Below are 20,471 nucleotides of genomic sequence, written 5' to 3' on the forward strand. Positions count from 1 at the left end.
TCATATGGCCAGGTGTTCAGATTTGGTTGATTATTAAAGCTTTTGACTAGTTTGAAAGGAGTCAAAAGTTTGAGCCATCATAAAAGATGATACCAAAGCTCAAATTCATGGGAACCAGTGGTGGGCTGCCTATCCAGTGTGCTTATTCAACTTCGACATGCGACAGCATGCCTTCTGCAGGAGTAAACTTTGCCTTGCTGAGATGGTGTTTGTAGAATACCTTAATTGCCCCCGGTTTTTCCAACACAGATCTTCTGTGCCATTCATGAGGGATCTTAGGAACCCCTCATAGGACACACATCCAGCCGCCCTGTTGAGCCAACCTCCTGGATGGCCTAAACATGCCATCCTTAGTAGCTGATAATGGAACTAGGTATAAAGTTAATCTGCAACATAAGTAAGAGCCACAAACAGGCACCCTCAGAAGCAAGCAACCTCATGCATTGGCCTTGGTAGAACAAAATGAAACTATGTATCCTGTTTTGGTACTTGTGTCTTTGTAGGGATGGTGTATGAGAGAAGTGTCTTAGATTCAGGCTCTTAAATTCTTTCTGTCTAAGAGTCTTGATCTGCAAATTCATTTGTCCAGCTAGGAAGAGTGAAAAGTTGGAGATGGAGTCATCTCTGAGAAAAATCTCTAATAATGGAGTTGAGAAAAGGGAGGAACAAGAAACACAGACTGAAGGGCAAAGTGTACCAAAAAATCTTACTCCCATTACAGCATGTCTCTGTGATTTAAGAATTGTAAACCTAGGAATCCCAAGAAAATTGGAGCTAAAAAGCCTCCATCATACATTGTAGGGAAAGATATGAAAATATGTGTTAAGGCTGATTTTTATTTTTGAGCACTATTTTAATGTTCATTTGGTAAACTAAATCCTCTATATTCCTGTCTCTGTGTAAATACCCATCAACATGAAATATAAAGTGATTTTGTTTAAAAAAAATGACTCAGAAGAAATTATAAATGCAAAAACAATCTTCACAGAAGCAAACTCTCAGAGATATTTCATGACTTTGACAAGGATAAAGTGGTAAAGTTAGTATAAATTTAGAAGTATGACAATGCACAAAAACATAAAAAAGATACTCATATATTTCATTATATAACCCAAAGCAGAAAGCAAATGTTGTTTAGATGATTTTTTAAAACCCAGTCTCTCAGGTACTGGGAAGTGGCTCAATGGTAGAGTGCCTGCCTTGCATGCATGAGGCCTTGGGTTTGATTTCTCAGCATCACATAAGCAGAAAAAGATGGAAGTGGTGCTGTGGCTCAAGTGGTATCACTAACCTTGAGCTGAGGGACAGCACCAGGTCCCAGAGTTCAAACCCCATGACCAATAAAATAAAAATAAAAAACAAAACAAAACACAGTCTCTCACTTTTGTGCCCTCAACTCTGTAATAACTCTCCTTGAGCCTAGGGCTAATATTTTAGGTGAGGACATACATTAACACTCTTGAATCAGACTCCACTTGATCATTTTTTAAATACATATTTTGTTCTAAGTTTCCTCTTTATAAATTCACATACACCTATAAAAAATGGTGTGGCCATCCCAGTAACCTTCTCAAAGTACTTCCTAATGACAACTTACAAAAAGTTGTATTATATTACAACAAGAAAAACAATGCTAAAAATAAAGAAAACCAATTATGAAATATTAATGAATAATAAAATAAAAAACAAAAACAATTACCAGTGTTTTCAGTATTTGAAGTGTACTACAAATTAGATTTTATTATTGTCATATTTCTTTACATTTAACACTGGCTAAGATTATGATGTTCCACAAGAATTTTATAGGCTATGAGTAGTGTTTAAAGACACCCACTAAGATTACTATTTATAGTTCACCTCATAATTTGTATATGGCTTATATCATCATTTGTTCCTCATTAACATATGAAGTAAGGAAAGCCTACAGTTTTAACAGAAACTGTGTAGTTAACATAGTCAACTCTTTATTCTGCTCCTTTACACAAAGACTTTGCAACTTCTCATTACTAAACTTTCTATAAAATCTGAAATGTACATACTTAGTAGTACTTATCTGCTACCATAAATCTTAAATACTTTATAGAAAAGTATTATGACCTGCCAAACAGTCCCAGTTTTTGGCATATATAAGCAAATTCCCAAAATTAAATATATTGAAAACATTAAAACTTTTAACAAACCTTAACACTTGCTGCAGTGTTCATTATGGCAGGTCCCTTGTATAGAATAATTGAATTCCTCCTCCTACACATCTCTTGAACAACAAATATCTGGAATTATTTTGTTTTTGACATGTCAATCTTGACTTTATTCTTAAATGTGTACTTATGTAAGAAGTACATGGTTCTAAAATTTCACGAAAATTCTTTTAAACTTACTTTTTGTTGAATTGTCTAGTTAAAGAAAATCAATTACAATTTATATATAAAAATGTTCTGTGCACAATTCTGCATCACATACACTAACATTGGAATGATACAGAGAAGATTAGCATGGCCACTGCGCAAGGATGACAGGCAAATTCCTGAAGCATTCCATCGCCCAATTTTTTAGGAAATGGAAAGACTTGGAAAAAAAATTATTAATTGAAGTAAGCCAAGTCCAAAGAAACTTAGATCCCATGGTTTCTCTAATTTTCAATAACTAATGTATGTCTACAATAAGCAGAAAAGGCCAAAAGTTATGTGTATATGACCAGATACGATTATGTTAAGGGAAATGAAACCCATGTTAGGGACACAAGTCGTTTTTTTTTTCTTGCTATTGTTTCTCATGTACTTGTAACGTGCAGTGTGTTTTTTTTTTTTGTTTCTTTGTATGTTCGTCCCCCATGCTATAATACCTGTTTTCACTGTATTTGAAGTTGGTGCGCCTACATCTTGTATATACTCTCCTCTAATTTGGTGAGGGGAAGGAAAAAAAAAAAAAACAAAATGATTGAATAGGGATACAGGTATACCCATTGTAACAATGAGATGCACAAGACACTGTGTTGTAAAGTGAACTTTACAATTGAGGCGGGGAAAGGGAGGAAGTTAATGGACTTGTGGAGGTGGGAGGGAAGGGATGTAGGGGAACAATAAAGGAGGAGGAAACAATGCTTGTTAGGGAATGTACTCATTACCTTGCTCATGTAAGTGTTACCCCTATGTACAGTATTTTTACAATAAGAACGTATAAAAATGTTCTGAGATGGAAGAGTTTATTTCCTTTATTTTACTCATATAATATCGTTAGCAAAGGAATTCATGCAAAACTCCGATATGAAGGCATTTTGAATACATATGTGGGTGAATGCACGCATGTGCTCAAGTACTTGAATGTGTGTTGACGTGCTCAGTGTTTGAAATCAGGGCTTCAAGGTCTTGCTGGGCCTTTTTCCTCTAGATTGATGAGCTACTAAATGAGCTACATCTCCATTCTTGGCCCTATGCTAGTTCATTAAAATTTTTGAAAAATAATCTCCTGAATTTATTTTGCCCTGATTGGCTTCCAACTGCTATCCACAGATCTCAGGCTCCTGAGTAGATATCCAGAGTAGTTAGGATTACAGGTGTGACAAACCAGCAAAAGCGTTCAGAATAACGTTAAAAGTAGAAGAAAATTTACTTCAGAGGGCATGTTTTAGCATCTCCAATTTTAAAGCATTTTGGAGTGATTATTTATGATTTTTTTTTCTTTTTGGATACTTATAAGACAGTAGGTGATGATATTTAAAAGTTTTAGTACTTTTTAAAGAGGATACTGGAATTGTGGGACAGAAGAAATTTGCCTCTCTTTGGACCTCAATGTATAAGCTCAGTTCTGTGCATGATAACCCAGAGTCACCAACACAATCTGTATTGAAGACAAATGTGATAGAAAACAATCACCATGGGCAATATTTACTATGCTATTATTTCTTGGACAATATGAATATTGAATTGAGAGTGTAATAGAATGGAGAGATTTTATCTACCTTTTGTGTATTGCTGAAAGACTTTCGGAAACTTTGACTCATTTCTTTCCCCACTGTGTGTGTCTTTAGGCCTTGCACTTACTGCATTTAATTACAATTTTTCCCAACACTAAAATGGTAATAACATTAACATTATAGCAAATGTTATCTTAACAATTAAGGGAATAAAACTTGTGAAATACTTAAAATAAACTTCTAGGAATGAGCTTTGAGTTTAGCCAGCAATCTTTTATAAATACTAAATAGAACGTCATAAGTAGTACAGAAACCATTACATGTAGTGAACAACTAGAAGTAATATCTATTGATCATGCTCTGCTTCCAAGGAAGCCAGGTGGATAACTTCTCATGCTGTAAATCAAACTGGTTATGTTATGTCTTGGTAGTGTAAAAATATCAGGGTCAGAATGATGAAGGAATATTGTAGACTGATGTGAAATCCATATGAAAATGTGCAAAACTGATAAAACATAAAAGTATCTGAGCAGTATTTTGTGTTTTACAACATTTAAGTTACATCGCAAAGATAAAGAAGTCATAGAAGAATAAATTCTTTTTTGTTGTCCTATCATAGCTCCTTAAAAGGATGAACTCTTTCCTCATTCTTATACAGGCATCGTCGGATGAGAGGAACTGTAGTTTTTTGTTGTTGTTGTTTTCTTCCTTCCATTTGTTCTTCAGTTTGAAATCTGAGCTACTTGAGACTGAAAGAAACCAAGGGAAATTAGACAAACAGGCTTTGGAAAGAACAATCAATGTAAAATAAATAAACTACAGCCTTGTAACAGGTCTAACTAAATTGAGTTATATAGTGTCCATTTTTAACAGAAAATGATGTAAGCAATACCATGTTATTGAAAACTGAAAAATGTTAAGAGTTGCTTCATTTTTTTTATTTTCTACTACCTTGAATTAATTATTGATCTGATTTAGCGAGATTAAAGATGAGATTAACCAGAACCTGGATCAAAAATGGACAAAAGTTCTGAATAGACATGTTCTCCATAAGCCCTGAAAATTGCCTGTGGGTTTACAAAGTTGTGTTTAATACAACTTCTATGCTGCCTTAATGCTTTTTGAGCAGAAGTCATTAGAGAAATATAATTCAAAATTAGTATGAAACAACTTCATAACTATTATAACTCATCAAAAAATCAATGGATCCAGTTATGTTGGTAAAGGCTTGTAATTCCAAGCATTTAGGAGGTTGGATTTAATTCTAAGGCCAGTCTAGGGTACTGCAGATAGTAAAAACCTGCCCTTTATTACCTTTGAATAAACGGTAATAATGTTGGTGAGAGTGTGGAGAAAAGGAAATTTTCTACACTATTGGTCAAAAAACAGTTTAGTATTCTCGTTGTAGAAAGTAGTATGCAAGTTTTTAAAGAAATCCAAAGTTGAGATATCATCTGATCCACCAATCATGTGATTATTTCTCTCTGCGTACCTCATAAATATATCTGTAGTTCATTGTTATTCACATTATTCACAAGAGCAGCCAAGATATAAGTCAATGTTTAGTGTTCAACTACAGACTAATAAAGCAACTGTGGTACATGCACAAATATCTTTTTCTGTTTCATCTTCAAAATAACAAGAGACTGCTCCCATTAGCCACAACTTACAATGACCTGAAAGATGTATTCGAAATGAATAAAAATGTTGTGTTCTGATCTTTGTAAACACACACACATACACACACACACACACACACACACACACACACAAAAACTCAAATATTAAGACAGATTTTTTTTAAAGTAAAGCAAAGTGGAAATTCTGGGGCATTTAGTTCACAATGTAGAAGATACTAGATATACAGTATGAGGTATAGAGTTGAAATGTACAACATGAGGATACAGGGGACAACAGTGGCCTTACATAGGAATGAAGCTAAGTAAGTAGGAGTTGTTCTTCCTAGTAGGGGTTGCTCTTTTAGTGGTTCTTATTTTAGTAATTGAAAAGATGAATGTAATTCTTTCAATATACCTGTCTGTTTGCAGAAATGATAACAAACAATATTGTAATAATGTTGCATACTCAACATAGAACAAACTGTCAAATTAAAATACATGAGATTATCCTTGATGTAAACTAATTATTACAAATAAGGGAAACCATGGGAACTATGTTTCTTTAAGTCTGGTTTATTTTACTTAATATGATTTTTTCCAAGACATTCCATTTCCTTACAAATGAGGTGGTATCTTTCTTTCTGATGGAAGCAGGATACGTGTGTCTATGTGTGTATGTAAGTGTGTGTGTCTCATTTTCTTGATCCATTCATCTACTGAGGGGCTTCAGAGTTGATTCCACATCTTAGTTATGGTAAATATTACTGTGATAAACATAATTGCGCTGGTAGCTTTAGTGTGGCCTTGTTTGTGATCATCTGGTTAAATGCCCAGAAGTGGGATTACTGGGTCATAGGGAGCATTATTGTGTACATCAAGGATAATCTTAGTAGATGAGTAGAATAACTCAATAGCTATGTACATATGACCGTATAGGGTGATTCTAGGTGAAATGAACTCCAAGAAATGTTCTTTGTTGTTGTTGTTCTTAATGTACTACATGATTTATTTTTATCCTTTTGTGTTTTCCCCACCTATGGTTTATCCCCTGTAGTCACTGTATTTGATTTTGAGTCCCTGGGTATTGTAAATATGTTGGTCTGAACTGGGGAAGGGGAAGGAAAAAAAACAAAATAGTGAGACAAAAGACAAAGGGGGAACCTATGCAACAGTGATACTCACAAAACAATAGGTTGGAAACGGATCTTGGGAGGTGTATTGGGAGGGAAGAGGGAGAAAAATGGGTAAAGGGGTAACAAGTTAGAAAAGAAATTAATTCTTTACCTTAATCATGTAACTATAACCCCTCTGTACATTACCTTGACAATAAAATTTAAATAAAAAATAAAATAAAATATATGAGAGCAGCAATACAGTTAGTGGGATTAGGGGAAATTCTGTACTATACAAAGAAAAGTAGAACAACTATGGAGAGCAACAATTTGACTTTAACGTAAGAAGTAATAAACTAGCATACAGATTTTCAGCCTCATGTCAGTCACTAAAAAGGGAAAACAAAATGCATAATTAGCAAACCAATAGAGATAAAATAGAAAACTAAACAATTGAGGTGAAGGGGTGACTTGGATCAAGTATAACAAATGACACAATTAGAAAACAATAACAAGGTGGTCAGTTTAAAAAACATAGGGCTGGGAAGGTGGCTCAGTGGTAGAGTGCTTGCCTTGCATGCATGAGGCCCTGGGTTCAATTCCTCAGCACCACATAAGAAAAAAGAAAAAAGCCGGAAGTGGCGCTGTGGCTAAAGTGGTAGAACGCTAGCCTTGAGCTGAAGAGCTGAGGGACAGCGCCCAGGCCCAGAGTTCAGGCCCCACAACCGGACCCAAAAAAAATAAATAAATAAAAAATAAAAAACATTACCCATAATTCTATTAAATGTTGTTTACATCACAATTTGTTAGAACTATAATTCAAATCACAGTTTAATAATATGTCATTTTATTAATAGTTTACTTATTATTGATTACTTCATATTCAATGTTTAATATATAATTTTATTTTCTGCAGATATAGAAAAGAAAAAGTGAAACTAATATTAATAAATTAATGTAATAATTCAAAATGTATCCTACACTTAGCACTCATCTTAACATGAAAAAATAAATTATTGCACATGACTCCTGGTATTAGGTGGAAGGGTTCAGCATTGTAGTAAAATTCACACCACACAATACAGGAGGGTATTACTCCTCTAATCTAGCTTAAATTGTGGAAATTTGAATTTTACATGCATTTTTAATTCCTGTCTAAGTGACATGTAAAACATATACAATCATATACACGAGGAGTATTTCAGATAATACTTAAAAGTCACATTCATTAATTAAATTTTTATTATTTTGTACCAAATAAATATTTAGAGACTGGATTTCTGAGTAGATGATGGTGTATATGTCCCAGATTATTCATATTGAGGCTTATTTTATATTTCTGACTTTGTTTCTACAGTCAGATTTAATTTTCCATAAAGGGTTAAGTGCATTATATAGGATATATGAAAGTAAACTGAATGTTTATTCCAGTAATCCTTTGCCACTTGTCTAATCCCAATATAATTCATCCATGTGTTTAAAGTAATGAAAATAACAACAGATAAAAGAAAGATAAATCAGTCTGTAGTAGACAAGTATTTTCACCTTTATTTTCACAGTTGGTCCTCTTTTACACTACAGAATATTCTTGGGAAAATGTGCTCCAGGCTGGCCACAACTGCAGAATATTATGGTTTGATGTATGATAAGAGAAGGAAGGAAGGGGACCTTCCTTCCAAAAGTCTGCTCCATGGGATGTGATCTGCTTCATGGTGCTGAATTGGAAATGAACATTTTTCATGCTCAACCTTGAAAAGCCATCTTGATAGACCATTTCTATAAGTGGTTACAGAGGATTATTGATGGCTTTGCAAGGATGCCACATTGCCTCTTTTTGAGACAATTAACAGGTATTTAGTCAGCTGTTTCTTTGTATCTTTAGGAGAAAAACCTATTGACTCTAGGTCAGAGGATCACTGGGACCCAGAGAAGCTACTATCTTGTATAGTAATCCTAGACCTCTAAAAAAAAAAAAACACACACAAAACAAACAAACAAACAAAAACTCCAGTAAGCACAGCCAGTCATGTCTGCTATCACAGCCTACATGAAGTCAGGCAAGAAACAGAAGCTGAAAGTCATTTAGCTGATAAATAATATATTTTTTATGAGGTAGACTGAAATGAGACTCCAGAGAGAGGGTCAGAAAGACTGAACGGAGACACTAAAATTGATCACACAAAGATTAGAAAGTAGAGTTCCTTGTAGAACAAATAAATCATAGATTAGAAAGTAGAATTCCTTGTAGAACAAATAAATCATAGAAAGCCTATGCATGTAAGAACAAGACAGATCTTAGTCAGATTTAGTAAGGGTCTGTCAAGTCTGTTAATTTATTTAAAAAACCAGCTGATTTGCTGATTCATTCTATGTTTTATTTTGTCTTTATTTACTTATTTCTGATTTAATTTTTTTATTTGTTTCTGTCTATTGTTTTGGGTTTGGGCTTCTTCCTGTTTTCAAGGAGCTTGAGCTACATAAGTAAAATATTCATTTGAGATTTCCCCAATTACTTGATGGAGGCACACAGAGCTATAAATTTTCGTGTAAGTACTACAAATATCAGAGTAGCTGGTATTTTGTGTGTTCATTTTTGTTAAATTGTAGAAACTTTCAGATTTCCATTATAATCCCTTCAGTGTTGCACTGGTCATTCAGCAACTTTTTGTTCAGTCTTCATTGGTTTGACAATTTTTTTGCTTTAGCTGTTTAATACTAAGTTTATTCTGTTATGGTCGGACAAGAAATTGGAATTCAATTAATTTTTCTTTCAATTTGAACAGAATTTCTATGTGACATAGGATATGTTCTATTTTGAAGAATCTTCCATGAGCTGCTGCGAAGAATGTATAGTCTGACATTGAATGTATATCCTGTAGATGTCTGTAAGGGATAGGTGGTCAATATAGTGATTTAGGTCTGCAGTTTCTTGGTTGATTTTTTTCCTGCATAACCAATCCATGGAAGGGAATGAGGTGTTGAGATGTCTTTTTAGGTTAAGTAGTATTTGGTTGACGAAGTGGGATGCTGCAGTATTCAGGGCATTGATATTTAGACTTGTTATATCCTCCTAATGGAGAGTTGCTTTTATCAATATATAATGTCTCTTCCCACTAATTTTAATTTGAGTTCTATTTTACCTTATGTTAGTAATTCTGCTGTGGACTGTTTATGGTCTCCATTTGCTAGAAAATTTTCCTTTCAGCCTTTTAGTTTGAGTATGTGTTTGTTTTTGTCAATAAAATGTGTCTCTTTTAGATACTATATGGATGTGTCTTGTTTTTTGATACTAATCTCTAATCTATGTCTTCTATTTGGAAATTTAAGTCCATTGATATTGAGAGTTAAGACTGAGAAATAACTGATAAATCCTGCTATGTTATACACCTGCTGTTAGGAGCTGTGCCTCATCTACTCTTAATATATTTACCTTGTTCTGTAGTAGGGAGCATTTTATATAACCAGTTCCTCTTCCTCTTCTTCTTGATCTTCTCTATGTAGGATATATTTGATTAACTTCAATCCTGCTGATTTGGTGGAAATACATTGTTTAAAATTTTCTTTGTCATGAAATATGTTTATATATCCTTTAAATGTAAAGGAGAGTTTGGCTTGGGACCATATTCACGGTTGGTAGTTGTTTACCTTTAATGTTTGTCATATATAATGCCAGGCTCTCCTTTTTACCATATCAGCTAAGAAATCTGTATTTATTCTGACTGTATATCCTTTATAAATAATTAAACTTTTCTCTATGGCAGCTTTAAGAATCCTTCCCTTGATCATTAATGATCCTCTAATTGATTATGATCTGGTGGTGGATTGTTCAGTTCTAGAATTCTGTTTGGTTTCTAAATACTTCTCTTCTCTGCATGAGTCTATCTCGTTGGATGTTTGGCATGTTCTCTGCTAGAATTCTGTAATATGCTTCCCATTCATTTATTTTCTTGCTCTTCTCCTTCTTGACACCTATTTCCCTGAAATTTGATCTTCTGAGTCTTGAAGTTCTGGCAAGATCATTTCTTATTTCTTGGAGTTTTTCTAAATGACTATCTCCTCTTTCCTATTAGGCCTATTCAGTCTTTGACCCTGAGATTATCTTCTATGTCATCTTTTTACTGTAGAGACATTCTACTTTATTTTTGATTTCCCTGTCTTCTAATTGGTCATTTTTAGGGGTTCTATCCCTTTATTAATGCTTTGTTTTAGGTCTTGTATGGACTTTCTGTACATTTTTTCTTTGGTTGGGGGAGTTGCAAGGGCTGTTTTCTTAGCTGTGTCTTCTCTTATATCTTTTAACTAGGCATCCATTTTATTCCTGGACTCCTTTGTATTCTCAGAATTTATTTATCTTTCTGTTTGTAGTCTCCGTGAATTATTTTTCTAATGATTGGTTGGTCTCATCTTGTTCACAAATTTTCTTGTAGAGGTTTTCTATCTTTCCATTAATCACATTTTTCAGTCGTATATGTAATGTATTTTGGTAACTATCTTCTAGATCCTTGATTGTCTGTTCTAATGCCTAGTTATTTACTGTGTGAATTATACTACCTTGACATCACTTTTCTTGTATTTTTCCGATTTGTTCTGTCCATTTGGAGGTTTTCTTTTTGGGGGATCTATGATCTTAATAGGTGAATCTCTATGTTCTTGGTTGATTTTGAGGTGTTGGTTTGGTCTTCTGTTGTGATTTGCTTTTCTGGAATTAAGTTTTTGTTTCGACAATTAAGTGTAGGAGTAGAGACCAGTGTGGGGAGATGTTGTGATTTTCATACTTGTGGTTCCAGTGACAGTTCGGACTGTCCAGTGGTATGGTGAATTGTCTCTCGTTATGGATGTGGCTTTCTTTAATGTACATTTCTGTTCTTGCTTTTTTCCATGTTACCCTTTTATTTTCACACTGCAAATGTACTTTTGAATATGTTGGCCAACACAGTCACAGGAGTCACCTGCCTGGCTGGACACCTTTTCATAGATTTCTGTTTTCTTGTGAAGACCGTATAAAATCTTCTTTTGAATTGTATATTATAGCTGACTTGGTGTGACCCTCTAGAAGAGGAGTCCTTGCTAGGACTCTAAATCTCTATTTTATCAAAGAGAGCTAGAATAAACTTCTGTTGATCTTCTGCCATTGTTTTTCCTCTTCCTCAGATTTATTTTTTATATTGTGGACTTTTTCACATAATTTAGGATTTCTGATTGTTGTATCAGGTTATTTTTGTTTTTCTGTTTGTGTTACTTTGAAGTAGTGATTTCAGGCTTGTATTAAGAGACAGTAAAGTATGAAATGTGTATTAATTGAGGGAAAGAGAGCAAATATTTTAACTTATTTACTACACATGTAAATTAATATTAACCAAAGTTAATTAATTACTGATTTACTTTTCTGAGGATGAGTATAGTAGTCTTCGATATATTGGAGGAAAAGACTTTAGACTCATGACAACTGAAGACTTAGATTGAAATTACTGGCTAAACTTTCTTTTTCAGGAAAGCAAAAGCTCCATTTCTTTCATATTTGCATTATAAAATCATAATAGCTGCATGCTGAATTGTTTTCCTCTGCTATTTTCTATTCCATTCTTTATCCATTAAATATCTAGGGCTTTGAATGACCAACTCCTTAAATACCTATATTGCTTATATTGTGATATAAATCTCAGTAATATAAATATGAATTTATCTTTGAGTCTCATCTTGAGCTACATTCATATGTAATTTATGCAGTCTTAAGCAAGAAATCTTTTTTTTACTCTTTTCTATGTTTTAATCAATAAATCCATTCCCCTTAGAAATAAGCTCTCATCTTTTATATTGCTCCTGTAAACATCATGTTTTTGTAGTACTTTTACTGAAGTACATATAAAGATTGGAATAGGAAGACACTTTCCCGATTATCACTTTAAACAAAATTCTTGGGGACTATTTTATATGTAAAAATTTAAAAGTTCAATGCACATGTTCATAAATGAATAAGATCATGTTTAACTCAATCAGGCACAAGAACCACCACATCAAGAATCAATTTACTTAAAGGCACCAAAATATTGTGTTCATGAATATCACTCATTTTTAGAATATGATTAGTCAATACAAAGTTTATATTATATTTGATATATACATTGCCCCATTTGTTAGGAAATGGAAAGGCTTGGAAAAAATTATATTAATTGAAGTAAGCCAAGCCCAAAGAAACATAGGTCCCATTGTTCCCCTTATTTGCAATATCTAGTATATGTATGAGTCAAACAGAAAAGGTCAGATAATGTGATGTTAGGAAAATGAACCCTTAGTATGTATTTAAATTTTTTTCTTTCACGCATTTGTTTCTAACTCATTTATAAGATTATTTCTTTGTAGCTTTGGATGTCCATTCCCCACAGTATAACCCCTGCTTTCACTATATTTGAAGTCGGTATAATTTGTGGAGGAGATGGGGAAAAATAAGTCGTTTAAGGATACAGGTGGACCCGTTGCAACAACGAGAAGTACAAGTTGTCATGTCAAAAACGAACTTTACAACTTTGGTGCCGGGGGGGGGAGGGTTAGGGGAGGCAGGAGGGAGGCTGGGAAGGGATGTGAAGGGTTAACAAAGGAGGAGGCTACAATGCTTGATAAGAAATGTGTTTATTATCTTGCCCATGTAATCATAACCCCTCTGTACAGTATGTTCACAAAAAATAAAAAAATAAAAATAAATAAAACAGTTTATATTATATTTGAAATTTACAAAATAAAAATTACACTCAAATTTGCTCTGAATATCCTGTTTCCAGGAATATATTTATTCAGCAAACAGAGAAACAAAACATAAGGGTTCGTCACATAGAATGAAAGATGTAGTAGCAGACTGTCTCAAGATTTAAGTACATGCAAATCGTGTGAATTATTCAAAGATAGTATAAACATTCACAAAAGGATTTGTGATCAGAAGTGATAGGTAAGCAAAGTAACTGGAAAACTGTATATATAAATTGACCTTTCAATAAAGGATGAGAAGTATTCAATAAATGGGCCTATAGAAGATGATTCTGTATCTCTAACATACATACAGTATTCTACATTTTCCCATATACTCAGATTCTCTTAGCTCAGTTCCTGATCAATATTCTTCTGCTTTCATGATGTCAATTCCTACTAAAATAACAAGGTGTATTTTTTTTGGTTTCTAGAACCAATACATTTTAGTATTTTGGACCAGTAGTATGAATTCATGGAGTTTGACTTGAATGTAAAGTTTGAGGATATTGTATTCAGACTACTGTTAATCGGCCTGAAGCATACAAAGAAACACAGGATACTAAGAACAAGGGACTTGATCTCAGGGAAACATACAGGTCCAGTCAATCAACTATAATTACAAAGGAATGGAATTGATCTCTGATGTGTCTGGGTGGCAGCTCTGTGTGTGTGTGTGTGTGTGTGTGAGAGAGAGAGAGAGAGAGAGAGAGAGAGAGAGAGAGAGAGAGGCAGAGAGAGAGAGAGAGAGAGAGAGAGAGAGAGAGAGAGAGAGAGAGAGAGAGAGAGAGAGAGAGAGTGGCTTCCATATTTACAGTCCATAGAGCATTACTTCTTAGGGAGCAGGTACTCATATCAGAGCTCTGATACAACTGTCATCACTTTTTACTGTGAAAAACACTTGCTTAATCTCTATTTAAAAAGGGAAAAATGAACTAACATCTTACATGATTGTTTTGACAATTAATTCGTATATTGAAGGCCAAAGGGAGGAATTGGAGATCAGTATAATTTTTTCCTCTCTTCTGAATATTACACAGGAATAGCTGTGATTTTCAAGAGTCTCCTGCCATCTACTGACAGCTGAATTACTAATATGCTTAATAATATGAAACATATGAGAGAGAAAGATATCAGCCCACAAGCACAAAAAACTAGTGATAAGATTGAACTTTAGAGCTGGGTTGCCAAATGTTTGAGGAATGTAATTCCTTCATATGAACTTCAAATATTGTGGCATTCCTTGTCTGATTAAATGGTGAGAATGTACTGTAGAAACAAGAATTCCTGTTCAGCCAAGTAGAAAGTGCTCATGATCCCATCCTCACGTTGCAAAATTCCATTCCATATACTTCAGACCCAAATCCTTCCCTGTGGGAGACAGGAAAAAAATAATTTTGATTGAATATTAAATTACGCAAATTAGTGTGTACAGGCATGATTTGTATAATTACAGAAGTTTGTAATAAATGTAAGTAGGGATCATGTCACAAATAAAAAATATAATTAAAATCAAATAACAAGACTAGAAGTCACAGCATTTTGTGCAGGAAAACATACATTAGATTAGTTGCAGAATTTCTATTTTGAGATATACTTTATATTAAACTATAATGCACTTTACTTAAGGATTGAGACATTTTATTGAAAAATATATTTCTTAGAGATATTTTTGCTGCATAATGGACCCATTGCAACAATGAGATGTACAAGACGTTATATCAAAAAATGAACTTTTCAACTTTGTCTGGGGAGCAGGTGGAGATGGGAAGGGATGGGAATGGGAAACAAAGGAGGAGGCAAAAATGCTTGATAAGAAATGAACTCATTAAATTGCCCATGTAATTGTAACCCCTCTGTACGGTATTTTCACAATTAAAATAATAATGATAAAAATATTTAGGTTCAAAATGCAAGTAAAATTTAGACCTTCATGCTGAGCAAGAGATAGGATAAATGTGAAATAGAGGCTTGCTATTAACATTATAATTCAATCATATGTAGGTATAGGATTAGGAAAGGTGTTGCAATTAGAGTTGGGCTTAGGATGAGAAAAAGATGTAAGATATTGTGTAAAACTGCAATATATTTTAAGAAGAATGAATGACATCAAAGTAAGAATGAATGAAAACCAGTGTCGGTGTTACTTTAAAAATTCAGATATAATTTGGTTTAAAGTGTGAGTTACTGTTTTAGTTCTTGTCAGGATTAAAGACGGATAAGCTTTAGGGTAAAATTTAGTTTTCCACTAAGAAGTAGAAGCAAAAAAATGTGTGATTGAATAAAATAGAGACAATTTTCCTTACATTAACCACTTGGTGTTAATTCAGATTGTGATTAAGATTAGGTTTCATGTTAAATGGGGTTGAGGATAGAGTAAATAAATAGATTAAACTGGTGCCTCACACCTATTATCCTAGCTACGCAGGAAGCTGATTTCTGAGGATGCAATTCAAAGCCAGCCTGGGCAGGAAAGTCTGTGCGAATTTTATCTCCAATTATTCACCAGAAAACCAGAAAGTGGTTATGTGGCTCAAGTGGTTAAGTGCACACCTTGAGCTAAAGAACTCAGGGATCATGCCCATGCCTAGAATTCAGGGATTATGTCTAGGCCCAGAGATCAAGCCCCACGACCAACAAAAAGAAAAAAAAAGGAATGGGATAAATGTTAAGTAAATATGAACTTATTTTAGGTTCTAGAACTTCAGGAAATGCTGGGATAATGGAAGTACAATGTACTTCATTAGATCAGGATTTGAGTCAATGGGTATGATGATTCCTCTTATGGAACAAGATAGATTCAGGATTAAGAGTGAGAAAATCTATAGGGTTTTGGAAAACCTGCAATTTATTTCAAGAATTCCAAGTGGAATTTCAGTTAGAATAACAGAAAATGAGCATTTTTCATAAAATTTAGAATTGGGATAGCATTAGTGTCAAGGTTGTGGTTAGGATTCCAGCCATGGTTAGGGTTAGAGTGAAAGATTAAAAAAAATAAAGCTCAAATTGAAGATAAATTTTAGAATAAACCTTGTAAGAATTAGAATGAATGTTAACTAGAGTATTCCTATTAATATTAGAATCACCTTGCAATTAGGCTTATGTTTATTCTCAATGTTCCAGTTAAGATTAAGTTTAGGGTTAGAAAATGACTAAGATTTTGGAAAAAAATTGAAATCTATGTTTGGAAGGCTTATTTGAATCAAGTTAGGATGAGTGAAAACTAGTGAACTTGTGTGAATGTTAGTATTTATATATAATTTGGATTAAGATCAGGGTCAGTATTTTGTTCTAATTATAATTAGTGTTATAAATACGAAAGTTTTTTGTATAAAATTAAGATTTCACTAACAAATAGAAGCAAAAATGTCAGATGGAATAGTAACTATAGCATTATCATTATATTTATTACTCAGTGATCATTCTTGTAATGATTAATGAGAGTTTTCCAGCCAGGTTTAGGTTGAGAGTTAGCTTTAAGTAATGGACTAGATGGTAGGTAATCTGAAACTGTTTTAGGATACAGTGATTTAGGAAATGGTAGGATCAATGGAAACCACAGTGTTTTTCCTGATAAGAGAATTAGAGGACAATTAATATAATGGTTCATATTAGGGAACAAGATCACTTCAGAGGTAGAGTCAGGAAATTTGTTGGAATTAGGGCAAGTTGAACCCCATTTCCAGAGTGCAAATTGGAGTATTCATTAGAATAATTAAAAATTAGAGTATTTTTTAACATTAATTTTGGACTCTCATTAGGTGGAAAGTTAGGTTTCAGTTCCAGTTGGGCTTAGTTTTAGCATTAGGCAAATGGAAAATTTAGGGTGAAACTGGAAGTAAATCTTCGAATAACAAGTCAAGTTAGAATTAGGATGGCTATGAAAGAGGAAACTGCTAATAATATTAAGATTAGGGTATGATTAGTGTGAGGGTTAATCTAAAAGTTCCAGTTAGGGTTCAGGTTATGGCCCGATATGGAGTAAAATGGCACGAACTATTTTAAGAAAGATGAGTTGAAACAAAGGATGAATAAAATCTAATGTATTTGTGTGGCTTTTTGAATCCAAATGCAATTGGTTCTAGGGTTAGGGATACTTTTCTAATTTATGAACTAATGAATTAAAGGCACAATTATCTCATTCTTACAAACCAAAACAGTCAGGATTTTGGGAACAAACAGTTTTCTACATGAAAATGTGTCTTGCAACCAGGATTAAATAATAATGAATAGGGTGTCATTTATTAAAATTAGGTAAGTTGATGCTACAGCTTTCAAAAATATCCAAACATATAGGATAGTTACTCAGATTTGTTACTGGGAAACAGATATTCTACTTGCTCTAACTAGGAAATGTGTGTGTGTGTGTGTGTGTGTGTGTGTGTGTGTGTGTGTGTGTGTGTGTGAACTCACCACAGGTCTTCAACTCAGGCCTGGGTTCTGCTGTCAGCTTATTCTGTGCAAGGATGACACTAAACCACCTAGCCATAGGTTTTCTTCTGTCTTTTTAGTAGTTAATTTGAGATACAGATCTCATGGATTTTCCTTTCTGGACTTAATCTTCAGATCCCCAGCAATCCTTGGATTAGTGTTACTGTGGCTGCTACCGAAAGCATAATCAAAACCTACTAGCTACAATGTAGGAAGTAGCACATATTTATTTGTATAGCTATATTTATTTGTATTACTGTGCATGAAGAAATTCTGGAGATTTCTGGTTAATTCATAGGGCCCTATGCAAAAATATAGGACAAGAGGAAAGTAACTCTTTTTAAATTATAATAGGTTATCATTGATGAAAAGTTTTAGTGGATGTCTTTCCTTTTTATTTCTTTTTTGCCAATTATTCAGTGCTGCAGCAAGCCTGTGCCCTGGAGCAATTTTCGAATCACAACATGAACCTCCATTTCTGTAGTCCCTGTGGGTATGGGTGCCTCCTTAGGTCACCAGTTGAGAAGTGGGGCCCCTTCCCTTGGCGGATGTGCAGTGAGGATGTGTTGCATGCTCTTCAGCATTGCCGGATGAGCCCCGCCCACCCTGCCCACCTAACTTCCTGGTCTCTGTTGCTCAATTTCACCCAGGAGCTGGCAGGCATAGGGTTGGAGTTGAGACCACTGCTGCCCCATCCTCCTCCAGCTGTGCTGGTGCTATTCTGCGGTGGTCCTGAGTATGTGGGCCATCCCAGGAAAACTCTGTTCTGGAGTCACTGCCTTCCCCCATGAGTGTGGGGTGGGGGGACACCATGTTTGTGCACTGCACAATCCATGGGAGAAGTAAGGCTGGGCGTGCACTCTGCCCGCTTGGGGCCAGGCAGCCCAGCCTTGGTTCACCTCATCAGTCTGTAAGGCGGTCTGGGAACTGGAGCCATGTGCTGGTGCTCTGCCCGCTGGCTTGAGACAGCTGCAGCAGCTCAGCAACCTGGAGCCCCTTCAGCATCTCTGCAGACCTCCATTTTATGGTCCCTGTGGACCCTGTGGACTCAGGGTATAAGGCCATCGCTATACCCTCAGTGCCAGAGGAGCCTGTACTTGCAGTGCACCTGCTGCAGCACCTGGGGCCCGAAGCCCCTTTGGCTTTGCTGTGTAGCCTCCTCCATTGTCCTTCTGGTCCACATGGGCCCAGCTCTCAGTGCCATTCTGGGGATGATCCGTTTGGATGTAATGAGCTCACCCCCTAACCTCATTGGGCTCCAAAGCAGGGCAATGGGTCTGGCCTTGTCACTGTAGGCTGCACAGATGGAAGGCAGGAGTGAGGGTCAGCCTTGCCTTCCCTCTTGGCTTTGGCACCTGAAGCTGGGTTGCTTGGTTTGGTCACTCATGGAACCTTGTTGGCTACAGCCCACCGCAACAAGTGCTGCACACGCGCAGCAGAAAGGCGGTGTCCTGAATCCCCTCAAAGTCACCACACAGACCTCTGATGGGTCTACATGGGCTGGTGTGGTTTTCATCCCAGGACTCCCAATAGGAAGTGCCATTCCTCTGCGTGGTACTTCAAGAAAGAGGTGCTACATATAATTTCTACTTTCTAACATTTTCCTTCACAGAGATAAAAAGAAGTGGGAGATATAAATAAGTTTTAAAAGCGTAGAACCCATGGTTTCCCTTGTTTGCAAGGACTAGCACATATCTAGGATAAGCAGAGAAGACCAAAGGGTGTTGTAACATGACCATATAAGATGATATTAAGTGAAATGTACCCCAAGTCAGAGACAAAAGTTTTTTCTTTCTTTCTTTCTTGTTTTTGTTTTTAATATACTTATAATGCACTATGTGATTTTTTGTAGGTTTATCTCCCCATGGTATAATCCCTGTTTTCACTGTATTTGATTCCAGTGTTCTGCACCTTATATACATATTTTGTAATTTGGGGAGTGGAAGGGATATAGCAGAATGCTTAAATGGGGATGCAGGTTGACTCATTATGATGATGAGATGTACAAGACACTGAGTCGAAAATGAATTTAATGTCGGGCAGGGGACAAGGAGGGAGGAGTTGGAAAGTTGGGGAGGGAAAGGGTAGTAGGGGAAAAACAAAGGATGATGTAACAATGCTCGATAGGAAATGTACTCATTACCCTACTCATGTAACTGTAAAAGCTTTGTATAGTATTTTACAATACAAAATATTTTTAAAAATCTCTGCCTGGTGTAGATTTCCAGTGTTGCCCTCGGCATTGCGTTTTTGGCCCTTTCTGGCTGTGATTAGTTCCACCTGCCCTTGGATCATTAGTCTTCAAGGCATCTTGGTCCTGAAGTGGGACATGGATTATCCAATGGTGGTTGGAACCAGGCCAAGGACAGGACAAAACCACTTCGAGGCCATGGCTTCCTCATTCCCCATGCAACTAGGATTGCAAGCAGAATTTCTCTGAATTTGACTCCAGAAAATAACCACTGAACCAAAAGGCAAGTTCACCAAACACCTCACTCCTCCCCCCCATTCCCTCCGTTCTTCTTCCTTGGGAAACCTCCTTGCAGGTTTTGGCGAACACACAAATTGCCCACCACCTCCCCTGTAAACTAGGTTTAAAGTCACTAAGTCATGTAAATGGATAATGCCACACTCATTATTCTAGACAACATCTTCAGG

The 20,471-nt window shown here is 35.4% G+C and overlaps 1 pseudogene; it reads left to right on the top strand.

Moving 5' to 3' along the window:
- Positions 1-2,437: 2,437 nt before the first annotated feature.
- Positions 2,438-2,550, top strand: LOC122098698 (annotated as a pseudogene).
- Positions 2,551-20,471: the final 17,921 nt, after the last annotated feature.

The sequence above is a fragment of the Dipodomys spectabilis genome, unplaced genomic scaffold, assembly GCF_019054845.1.
Source record: "Dipodomys spectabilis isolate Male_0828 unplaced genomic scaffold, ASM1905484v1 ptg000487l, whole genome shotgun sequence".
Lineage (NCBI taxonomy): Eukaryota > Metazoa > Chordata > Mammalia > Rodentia > Heteromyidae > Dipodomys > Dipodomys spectabilis.